Source organism: Podarcis gaigeae, assembly GCF_964106915.1.
Source record: "Podarcis gaigeae genome assembly, chromosome: Z".
Taxonomy (NCBI): domain Eukaryota; kingdom Metazoa; phylum Chordata; class Lepidosauria; order Squamata; family Lacertidae; genus Podarcis; species Podarcis gaigeae.
This window is the reverse complement of record NC_139691.1, coordinates 30,097,627-30,109,903: the sequence shown is the minus strand read 5'-3', so window position 1 is coordinate 30,109,903 and position 12,277 is coordinate 30,097,627. Positions and strand designations below refer to the sequence as shown.

At 43.4% G+C, this 12,277-nt stretch overlaps 1 protein-coding gene across 2 annotated transcripts in view; it reads right to left on the bottom strand.

Annotated features, from left to right (window-relative positions):
* LOC310836607 (connector enhancer of kinase suppressor of ras 2-like) overlaps window positions 1–12,277 on the bottom strand; it is a 310,451-nt gene that overhangs the window by 229,411 nt on the left and 68,763 nt on the right. The window lies entirely within an intron of this gene.

The window sequence follows — 12,277 nt, the reverse complement described above, 5'->3', positions numbered from 1 at the left end:
GATAGGGGAAGACAGGTGACCTTCCCTGGCCTCTTTTAAAAGATATCCTTTGGTGATAAGTGAGATTACCTTTGTACCTGGTCCAGAAGCTGCAGCTGGTGAAAAATACTGCATCTAGACTGTTGATGGGAACTGACTACCATCACCACATAGCTCTGGTATTTTTAAGCTTGCACTGGCTACTCAAATGAAACTGGGCCAGATTCAAAGTTCTTGTATTAATTTACAAGGCCCTTGGGTCCAGGATAGCTTGAGGACCACCAGGATAGCTTGAGGACCCCCCTGGTGCTTCTCATCCTTGATCAATCTCTGAGATCTTGTGGGGAGACTCTGTTGGTCTCCCATGGCTCAGATACACAACTTTTACCCACCAGAAACTCTGCATTTAGTATTCTGGGCCGAACTCCTTGGAAGCTCCTCAGCTCAGATCAGGCCAGCCCACTCTCTGTTGAATGTCAGACACTTGATGAAGACCTTTAGGATAACAATATAGTGGTACAACAATAAAACTGCTAGCGCATTTTTGCAAAGCTAAGCAGGGTCTGGTATGGTTTCAGATTGGATGGAGTACCACGTGTTGAAATTCATGCATTGAAGGGAGCTGGACTAGACAACCATTGCGGTCCATTCCAACTCAACAATCATATGATTCTATTTCAGCAGGCATTTTAAGCAAGTTTTCTGTTTTTAGCATTTAAGTAATTGCATCCACAGTATGCTTTTGATTATCATTATGTGCACCACTTAGAAAACAGTTGACATAAATAAATAAGATGCTATGGTGGATCTCCTTCCACTTGCACACCCAGTTTTAGCAAACTGAAGACGCTTGGGGCAAATTCCCAGGATGTCGGAGAAGAATAAAAATTGCTGATGTTCAATACGATCCGTATAATGTGACAACAATGTCATTTCTGCAATTAATTACAGAAATTACATGTTGTGCAATTTTACTACAGTGGACAGGAAGATGAATAATGTAGTCCTTGGTGGAACATAAACTGCAGTGGAATTGAAACAGTTCTGTATGTGACAAATACAGGGCAGAATAGAAAACAAAGCCTTATATCCACACCCACCAGACATGCCTTAGGTCCCTGATTCAGGAAAAGCTTTGGGATTTGAGTTCCTAGGCCTATATTCTGTCATGCCACACTGTGAAGTCAAGATATCCTTGCCCCTGGCAAGCTTTGCAAGGGGGCTTCACACACTTTCTAAGGCAAGGCTGCACAGCTTGCTAAATACCCTGTGGCAGATGCACCCTTTATATTGGTTGGTGCTGTCAACAGTTCACAGTTGTCTTAAGCTGTTCTTTTATTACATATGCCTTTCAGTATTTGTCTGCTTGTTTTCTTTTGAAATCTTGCCAAAAATTATTCATTGGCAGCATGCAAACATCCCAGTAATCTATTAGTAACAGCAAGCCAGGCTAGATACTCCAGTCACACAAAAAAATTGTAGGAAGCAAGCAGGGTTTCTTTTCTATTACAAACATATAAAAAGCTATCTATTGCATTTTTGTAGCCTTTTTTTTTAAAGCCCACTCAAATCTGAGAGGAGATGCAGAATAGAAAGCATGACTACTGGAAATTCTTTTTTAAGAGTCATCAACATTGTCGAGTCAAGCAGCCTCTTATTTACTCCCACACTCTCTCAAACACACTTACTTTAAACTCATCATCTCATTTCTAATACTCTAAGTCAAGATGATAAAAGGTAAAAATCAGACATTCTGGCACTTATAAGTGCTTTTCTTGGGGCTGATTCATATCTTCATGAACACTAACTGGATTAATTTTTTGCTTGGTCATTGGCAGCACACAGCACTCCTAAGGCAGCTGCACAGATTCCAGGACTAACTGTGGCTCTGACACCTGCCCTGACAGCTACCATTTTAATGTCCCACAATGCCCTTGACACAGTGTAGCCCTGGAGCATTGTGGGATATATAAAGGGCAGCAATGTCCACTGGGGCTTACAGTTACAGATGGATTAATCTGTATCTGTTCCTGTTCCACTTTGGTTTTGCATTTCTCCCCTATCCCTGTCCATCCATTTCAGCTGCCTCATGGTTCTTCTCTTCCAGAAAAGGTCCCTGAGAGAGAGGCAACATCATGGCATTGCATCTCTCCCAAAGTTTTGGCTCCGTTTCCAAGACTGATCTGTATGCCAAAATTCTGATCCACACAATGGTCTGGACGTGCATAAAGTTCAGCAACGGATTCCTCAAGCTTCTCTGCTCACAATTTCCTATTAGGCCTTCATGCAATGCTGTACATTGCAGGAAATATAAATTGCAACCCCAACACACCTGGTAGTGAATGCAACACTGCATTCACCCATAAGCCCCCTGAGGCTCACAGGTACAGGAGAAGGCCAGCAGAGAGAGTGTTCTTCAACAGGCCCCTAAAACTGGAGCTGATCCTGAACACAGTACCCTTAGAATTGCACATCCTTCACTTACTGACTGCACCATCAAGTGATTCCATGTGCAGAAGAGCCATTACATCACAAATTTATATGGCTCACACAGCACACCAAACACCATAAATACAAACACTTTCACCTTCCAGTTCTAGCTCCATGGCCCTCAGACATTTGAGAGTGGCAGTGGCTCAGAGAGTACGTTCTGTGAGACGATTCCTAGGTTATGGAATTCCCTCTCCATACAGATACATCTGGCACCTTTATTCTACAGTTTCAACCACAGGCTGAAAACGTACCTCTTTACCCAGGCCTTTAGCAACTGAGATGTGTGTTTTCAAGACACACCCTATTTTGTAATTCTGACAGCAATCTGTTTTTATTGTTTTTAATAGTGAATTTTAGATTGCTGTAACCTTCTCTGGGACCTGCTGGTGAAGGCTGGGTAATAAACCTAACTTTTATTATTATTACACAGCAGCTGAGGCAAGCGAGGAAGGGGCACAACTCAGTGGTGAAGCTGAAGAGCCAACTGTCAGTCAGTTGGACCCATTTGTCCATTGAACTAAATGGACAAATGGGTCCAACTCCGTTTTAACTCATATACATGGGTTGCTATAATCCTAATACAGTCTTTACAAAGCTGGCCTGGGTTGAGCAGTACACCCATTAAGAATCTCAGGCAGAGGCCTGCCATTTCATTTCCTCCTCCCTTATTAGCCTGTCTAAAAGTTCTAAAATCTGGTGCGGAGCCTCTTCTCTGTTTCCCAACTAAGGTGGAAGCAATGACTGGCTAGACCGATAACTCTCTTAGTGGCTGCACTCAGCTTGTGGACTACCTTGCACCATGATGTTCATTTGGCCTCCTCCCTTGTTCCTTTCTGGCATTTGGTGAAGATTTTTCTGCCATGCACATGTTATTTTCCATAATAAAGTGTGTTTTCACCTGCTGAACCTGTGTCAGGGAAGCTGCTAAAGTTTATGTATGGCTGCCCCATGTGGTGACCTACTGAACTGCAACTAGCAGCCTTCTTGGTGATGAACCTTCTGGATGGACTCAGCTCATCAAGGCTGACCATTGGATTTCTCTGGGTGGACGGAGTATAAAGGGCTTCCTTCACTAGCTGAGCTTTGCCTGAACATCTCCCTGAGCTCTGGTCTTTCCCCATATCCTTGGTTGTGCTTTGAGTCCTGGACTTCTACCATGCTCTATGATCCTGCAACCTATCTGACTCATCCTTCTGTCCTGACTTCCTCTTTTATCTTGATTTCCTGTTTGCTCTATGACCTCAACTCCTGGTTTGTCACATGGCCCTGACTTACTCTTTAGTTCTGACTAAGGGCTCATCCAAAGTTTTTGTGTTGTTGTTGTTTTAGGCAGAGGTGTGCAAGTGGGGTTTTTTGGTCCCAGAACTTTCACCAGGGAAACCTGCATTTACTACAGATTCAGAGCAAATGGCAGTCCACAGAAAACCTGATTGCCATTTGCTCTGATTCAACAGTCTTCATGGGGAAAGCGCCAGGACAAAAAAAAAAAAACCTCCACCACAACAACACTTGGATGTGGACCTTTAAAGCCCAGACCCGTGCCTAGAAATGTCACACCCAAGGAAGTCTGGAAGAACCCTAAATGTGGTGCTGTGCACAGTCTGTCTGATGAGAAACATAATTAGCGTGCACTTGGGAGAAATCCTTTGTAAGGTAGCTTACAGCTGTTAGAATAGCATAAATAAATGTTTCTGTGTCTGTCCAATGTTGGCAAGACTGCCAAGAGTATGTGAAATTGCAGGGCAGCTAAAGATTTCTGGGTAGAATTTAACAGGGTATTGAATAAATAATGGGTTTTTAAATTATATTTATAGCAATGTTTTGGGATTATACAAACCACCTGATTATCTGCTGTTGCTAAAAGCTTGGTTTTTCATAGCAAAGAAGTGGTGGGCAAAATGCCCAAGGTTGGAAAACTGTAGTGTTTGGGCAACAGCCCACCCCCCGAAACATTAAAGTTATTAAGCAGCAGCATAACTTGCCGATTGAAAGTAGCCTTATTATACACAAACACAAATGCACACATTCTAAAAGCTAACACACACACACACTATTTCTTTATGTTGCCTAGTAAATTCATCCCCTGCACCTGTTAGAAGAAATTGTTCTGTCTTAAAAACACAACAATCTCAAAGTAACTATCAAACTGTAAGATGCCCCTTTGGCATGTTTCCCAATTCCCATAGACCAATATTTGCATGGGCACCATCACAGGAGACTATTATTGATTAGTCTATGTTCATTTTAGTACAGTGGATGCTCGGGTTGCAAATGTGATCCGTGTAGGATGCACGTTTGCAACCCACAGCGTTTGCAACCCACACCTGCGCACGCACAGGTTGCGATTTGGCGCTTCTGTGCATAGCGCGATTTAGCACTTCTGCAGATGCGCAACTGCCGAAACCCGGAAGTAACCCATTCCGGTACTTTCGGGTTTTGGCGGTCCATAACCCCCCCAAAAAACGCAACCTGAAACGTCTGTAACCCGAGGTACGACTGTATTTCTCTTTCAGCTAAGTTGTGTGGATGCCTGATAAAGACATCATTGGTTTGTTACCTGATGCAGCAGTCCCTCCCTAAGGCCCCACTGTTACAAACTTAATTGTTAATCATGTACACACACAAGAGAATTTTTACAAATATTCCTGTCATATTACAGTACAGCTATGTTGTTGTTTCTGTCAGAATTTGCATCATTTACATGTTGTCACAATGAACAGCACGCATGCTTTGGTTTTCATCACATTGCTATCATGCATAAACATATTCAGAGTTTAGGATGTTTCCAGTTTAGGATGTTTCCACTGATGAGGTGCAGGCTCCTCCTCTTCATTTTATCTTAATTTCCTGTTTATATCCCATTACATCTCACACGCAGCTATACATCCCTCTCTGTCTTTTACCCTGTAGAGCAGCGGTTCCAAATTAGCTAAGTACTGAGGACCCCCTGTTGTTGTTTTTCAAAAGCCAGGCTATGGATGCCCTACTTCTGAAAATTTTGATATCTCCATGGAAGATTTTGTTGTGTGAATGGAGTCGTGGACCCCCTGGGATCCATGGACCACCAACTGGGAACCACTGCTGTAAAGTACGTCCATTTGCCCTTCTCTGGAGGGCGGCTTTGCAGGCGGGCTCTGAGCCACTCTCGTGAACTGGCCGGATCGTACCCTGCCTCCAAACTGACCAATGGTGGCACTTGGCCTCATGTCCAGGACCAAGATCAAAGGTGGCCTGCCAGGCCATTCGGCCTCTTCCTCCTTCACCTGTTCCCCACCCACCCTCCCCCAGTTCAGGGTTTTTTGCTATTGGTACAGCCTTGCTATGGACTACGTTGGTCACCATATTTTTGGGCGAGGCTAGAATTTTCCCCATTTGGCAAACTGGCACTGGCTATTTGGTTTTTCACCTAAAGGTAAAGGTAAAGGTACCCCTGCCCGTACGGGCCAGTCTTGACAGACTCTGGGGTTGTGCGCCCATCTCACTTAAGAGGCCAGGGGCCAGCGCTGTCCGGAGACACTTCCGGGTCACGTGGCCAGCATGACATCGCTGCTCTGGCGAGCCAGAGCCGCACACGGAAACGCCGTTTACCTTCCCGCTGGTAAGCGGTCCCTATTTATCTACTTGCACCCGGAGGTGCTTTCGAACTGCTAGGTTGGCAGGCGCTGGGACCGAGCAGCGGGAGCGCACCCCGCCGCAGGGATTCGAACCGCCGACCTTTCAATCGGCAAGTCCTAGGCGCTGAGGCTTTAACCCACAGCGCCACCTGCATCCCTGCTGTTTTTCACCTGCTGTTTTTCACCTACCTCATAGCAATTGTCACAACTTTGTAAGGCGGATAGGCACTGGGTAAGCCTAGAACTTGAATGGGAGGGAGGTTGTAGCTTCTGCCTGCTCCTCCACGGGTAAATGTATCCTGTTAAAAGGATCCGGAAGAAATGGCTCCTGTCCAACACCCAGGCAGGGACTAGGGGCAGCCTCTCCTCCAACAGGAACCACTTGGGGGATGCCCCAATTTAACGTAGGTCATAGTGTGTTTCCCTGTCAGTTGGCTTCACCTTTAGAGACAGTGCCAGCAGACTGGCTTGCAGAGAGACACAGTAGCTTATCCCAGTGCCTATGGCCAAAACCTACACATCTATAACCAATAAAGTTGTGGCCTTATTTGATCACATAAATCCAACATACGGTGTACTGTCTGATTATTTCATCCTCAGGGAACAGGGTGATCATGGGGCCTCACCACGGAAGTATCTCTGGATAGTTATCATTGACTGTTTCCGTTTCCGTAGATTTCTGTCCCCCACCCCTCCTTATTTATTATTTCCCCCCATCATGGCACAGAGGCTTCTAGGATTGCCAAATAAGCACCCCTATTTATTTGCAAAAAAGGGGGCACTCCTTTCTTTTTTTTGCAAAAACAGAAACAACACCTTTTTTGTTATGAGGTTAAGAATATTTCAGAGAGAAAACCCAATGGCATTTTTTTTTTTGCCAAATTTCTTTATTGTGTATCAAATTTATATCCCAACTGTCATCCCAAAGGAGCCCCAGGGTGGCAAACAAGTGATCAAACAATCAAGCCAACCACAGATGCTACCTTGAGCTCCTGGGAAGAAAGACCAAACATAAATGTAGTCAATATGTATCATAATTGCCCTGCTAATAATAACAATGGCTGAATAAAAATTATTGGACTACAGAATATCTGAGTGATATGCATGTTCAATTCAGGCTGATCTATCTGGGCATATGGGACACTGCTCCACAAACCTTCATCTGCCTTCAGCCTGCCCCCTACCTGCTGGCGTTGTTTACAACCAGTTCTGAGAGTTGGCTCGGCCTACCAGCTCAGCCTCTGTAGAACTCAACAAGGGGAGCAAAGGGACAAGAGTATAATTTGTTGGCTCCACCTATTATTGGTTCTGGCTCCACCCACTGCACACATTAGAGGCGATCCCCATTTCAGTAAGGCTTTGAGTTTGCCTTGATAATGGTTAAGCATTTATCAGGCATTTGCATAAGACTATATATATCTCGTTATTAGAATCACATCTGATAACAAGCAAAGATTCGGGCTGTGTGTGTGTGGCAACACCCAACAAGAAACCCCATAGGACCAGAGGAGGAAAACAGTCTGAAGACATATTAATGGAATAATCAAGCTTTTGATGCCATCAGGGAGACTCTGGCAGCAACAGAAATCATTAATAATATGAGGCAAAGTTTCTTGTAAAGACTACTGCCCCCCACAAAAAAACCCATTTCAACTCCCTGTGAAGATCTCTTCCGAGTATTTGCATGCTCTGGTTTTTTGTTTGCAGACTCTGAGTGACAAATTTTTATGAGTCAAAGCTATCCAGCAAGCAAGGAGATAAATCTGCTTGGTTTTCTAAGGAAGCAAGAGGTAGGGGTTGGGGGAAAAAAACCCCAGAAGCAGAATCTTTTGCAAACTCACATCTACACTCACTGTTTCTGTGTGCTTTGATTCACATTCAACATAAGCCTTGAAACAAAATGGGCATTCCTTCTTACTAATGCTTTAAGGCTGTAACTACATGCTGACCTACATCAGGGGTAAGAGCCTCAAGCCCAAGGGTGACATGTGGCCCCTTGGGTATTTCTGTCTGGCCTAAGGGACCATCACAAGGCAATGTTCCTTCTGCAACACAGTGCTGGGGTCCTGCCTCCCTTTCCCCATATGCAATCAGTAGAAAGCACAACGTATTTAAGCACATATATCAACAAATAAATGCATTATATAGTTTATTACAGGGGTTGACAACTTGGCGCACACCCCCAAATGTTGTGGGTTACAACTTCCAATGGTCCCAGCCAGCATGGTCAATAGCCAGAGATGATGGGAGTTGTAGTCCAAAACATCTGGAAGACACCATGTGGGCTACTCCTGGTTTATCATGTAGTACAGGGGTCAGCAAACTGTCCCTCAGACCTTGTGGGGGGCTGGACAATATTTTTTGGGGGAGGGGGAATGAACGACTTCCTATGCTCCACAAATAACCCAGAGATGCATTTTAAATAAAAGCACAAATTCTACTCATGTAAAAACACACTGATTCCCGGACCATCTGTGGGCTGGATTTAGAAGATGATTGGGCCGGATCCGGTCCCCGGGCCTTAGTTTGCCTACCCATGTTGTAGTATTTAATTATTATGAATTCATTCCTAACTATGAGTGTCAGTTCAGCTGACAGATAAATTTACTTTATGACATAACAAAATTATGTATCATTGTAGTTTCTGCAAGCATTAGCTACCAAAATTAAGAAGAGAAATTATCAACTGTTTGCATAACCCAAACAAAAAGTCATTCATTATGAAAAATTATGAATCACTTGGTATTTAAATAGGTATAGCCTACTTGAATGACTTATTGCTTGCTCTCTTTGTGAACTTATGAGTTAAATGATCAAAAAAGATTTAGATAGCAAGTTTACTTTCTTCTGAGAGCATAAGACCATTAACATTTCTTGCCCTGCTTTAGATCGACTTAGGTGATCCTTTCTCAGTTCCAGTTAACAAAAAGTATGCTCACCAGATGCAACTGATGTCAGGATGCAACTAATCATTTTTAGAGTAATGCATATTTGTAGAAATAGATTTTTCAGGCCTGTGGCATATATTTGGAGTGAAACAAAATCAGGGATGGAATATGTAGTGTTTGTGACAGACCCATTCCTTGATACAGACCAGGATATCGGAATGCTCTGAGCTATGCGTAGACTCGTTCACCACAGGATTTACAGCAAACAGACAGAAGTAAGAGGAATTCTGGAAGAAAGAACATCACTCTGCGTGTAGCTCTAAGCAAGGAAGGAACTCAAAAATTAAACCGTTCATCTTTAAAGTATACTCTTACTCCAGATTCTTATTTCCAAGACTCTGAGGCCTCTGAAGAGGAACACAACACAATTCTAATTCAGAAAGAAGGTAGGGCCAGGTTTGCATTTAAAGGCAAGCCTACCTAATTGACACTTTCTGAAAATAATAAGGGAACCGAAACATCTTTCAAAATTCACACTTCTCTGAATTTTGCTGTGTACAAAATTGTGTATAAAAATTCATATTGTAAAGTATCCATAAGAAATGCTTGGTTGACTCATGATATATGTGCATTGAACTTGCACGATCACAGCTTTGTGCACTTGGCAGCCAACCAGCTGTAAATACACAAATCAAACACATATAAGGCACAGGGCTTTAAAGCTCTCAGGTTTGTGTAAGGGGCAATGTCCTCTTGGCACACCAGCTTCATAAACGTAGGGATGGTCAGACGGGGTGCTTTAGCGATGTTCTGACTAAATGGGATTTCAGTTTTATGTGGAAACCCACCTCCCAAAAAAAGGTAATCCCTGCACAAGTTGCAAGCCAACTGTGCATCAGTAAAATACATTACAAAAATACATTGTGTTGAGAGAAAATTGCTTTGCAAAACCTTTAGGCAAACTTGCACTAAAATGCTCAATTTCAAGAGGACTTTTTAAAGAAAGAAAAAACAAATACAGTGGTACCTCGGGTTACATACACTTCAGATTACAGACGCTTCAGGTTACAGACTCCACTAACCCAGAAATAGTATCTCGGGTTAAGAACTTTGCTTCAGGATGAGAACAGAAATTGTCCAGTGGCAGCGTGACGATAGCGGGAGGCCCCATTAGCTAAAGTGGTCTTCAGGTTAAGAACAGTTTCAGGTTAAGAACGGACCCCCAGAAAGAATTAAGTTCTTAACCTGAGGTACTACTGTAGAAGATGGAAAATTAGAAAGTGAGGGAAACTGGCCCACTCAGGTATGAGAATCCATTATCCTTCTATCACAATTAAGACTAGTACAATGTACCACAAGAAGTATGGTAGAAACGTGTATACAACAACTCAAACACACACAAAATTATCCACAAGGTTACACATTAACTCACAAAACATATAACACACATGTTGTTAAATCTGGAACTTTTTGGGCCTGCGGAACTAGCAAGTAAACTTCAAGCACACAGTACAGAATACATGATTGATAGATGTATGACTCCGTGTCGGATGACGCCATGACATTTCTGTTAAATCTCTGCCCAGAATGCAAGCCAAATGCACCAGAAGCACCTGGGTAGGGCAATGTCACAGAGAATGCAGAGATGCCCAACCAGCCAGAAGATAAAAGGTGGGGCTAGTGGCATGCCAACTGCTGGTCCCAGGGAGGGAAAATGTAGAGAGAAAGCAGGAGAAAGCGAGGGCAAGCAACAGAAGGCTGAAAGCAAAGGCACCCAAAAACAGGGCAGCTAACAATCTTAGCCTCAAAGAAGCAGTACCCAGCAGAGTAGAAGAGCAACATGAGGAAGTTGGGGGGTGGGAGATACACCCCAGTGTTGAATCAATGAGGGGGAGGAAGGAGGGTTGGGACCAGCACTACACTACACTACACTACACTACACTACACTACACTACACTACACTACAGAAATCAGAAGCATTTCTGGCCAGTTAAGTTGTTGGAATAAATACAAAAAGAATTTCATGATGACAAGGGTCCCAAGCTCAGTGGAGTTCATCAGGTGGTGTATGGAGATAAGAGACACCCTGGTGTTCTGGAGATCTCTTGGACTTGTAGGCTCAGGTAGATTTAGGGGGATGTGACTTGTTCAGTCACACTGGGCACGGAGCCTTGGAGGTGCCACAGCTATGATGTAGAATGAAAGAGGGGGCATCAAATTTGAGTGACGCTGAAATTTGAGAACCCAATATCTGCCACTGCTTGTAGGCCTTGCAGAGAAAGAGTTCACATCCATTTTACAGAGTACACTGGTGAGAATAAAATTAGTTCCATGGGCAGTGAATCACTGACAGAAAACTGAGTCAAAACAAACACAGAACAGTAGATCCATCAAGAAAAGTGAACCAAGAAGCTAAATACCACATATCAACTTCGCTCACATGCATTTAGGCTGCAGTCCCTAACCCTGCTTACCTGGAAGTAAGTCTCATTGAATTCAACAGGATTTACTTCTGAATATACATGGTTAGCATTACACTGTTGGTCAAGGACTTGAGCATGCAAACATACAGGCAGGATGGTTATGGCCTAATAAATATGCCCACGCTTTTCATTTCCTTGCCAGAACATTTTAACTGAGGTCCTGTCTATGAATTTTGCCTCCCCCATACAACAAACTGCAATATTCCTGGAACAATAATGTTGCCAAGAGTGATTTAAAATGCAAAGAAGTGATTTATTTGGGGAATAATGAGAAAGATCCATACAAAGCAGGAAAGTAAAAAAATAATGCTTTTAAAAACTCCCTGACGTGAGCCTTTAATTTGTCTTGATATTGTCAGTTTAGTAGAGGGGCCAGCCTCTCCTGTCGCAACCCACACACTCAGGGTTACCAGGTCAAGAGCATCCCAAACTCTTGAGTTTCCAGGGTCCAAACCTGAAACTTAGGGGTGGCCCCTGGTGATGTCATTAAGCACGACACATTAAGCAATGACAGTAACTGCTGAGAGCAAATCATTCAAACAAAAAAAACAAGAAGTATAAAAAATGAGCAACTATGTCACTAGCTGAAAATTAAGACACAAACCTTAGCTAAAGGGATGTTCCTATGAGCCCCATCCCTACACAGAGAGCCTAGATAATAATTTGCAGTTGGCTGCAGCCGTTGTTATTACTGTTGTTGTTGTTGTTGTTAAATGGCACACATTCACCTGTATATTCAAGCCCCTCACCTGCCACCTGTACCAGGAAGACAGGCAAACCTGGAGACTCTAGGTCAGTCCTGAAGATGGGGCAACCTTAC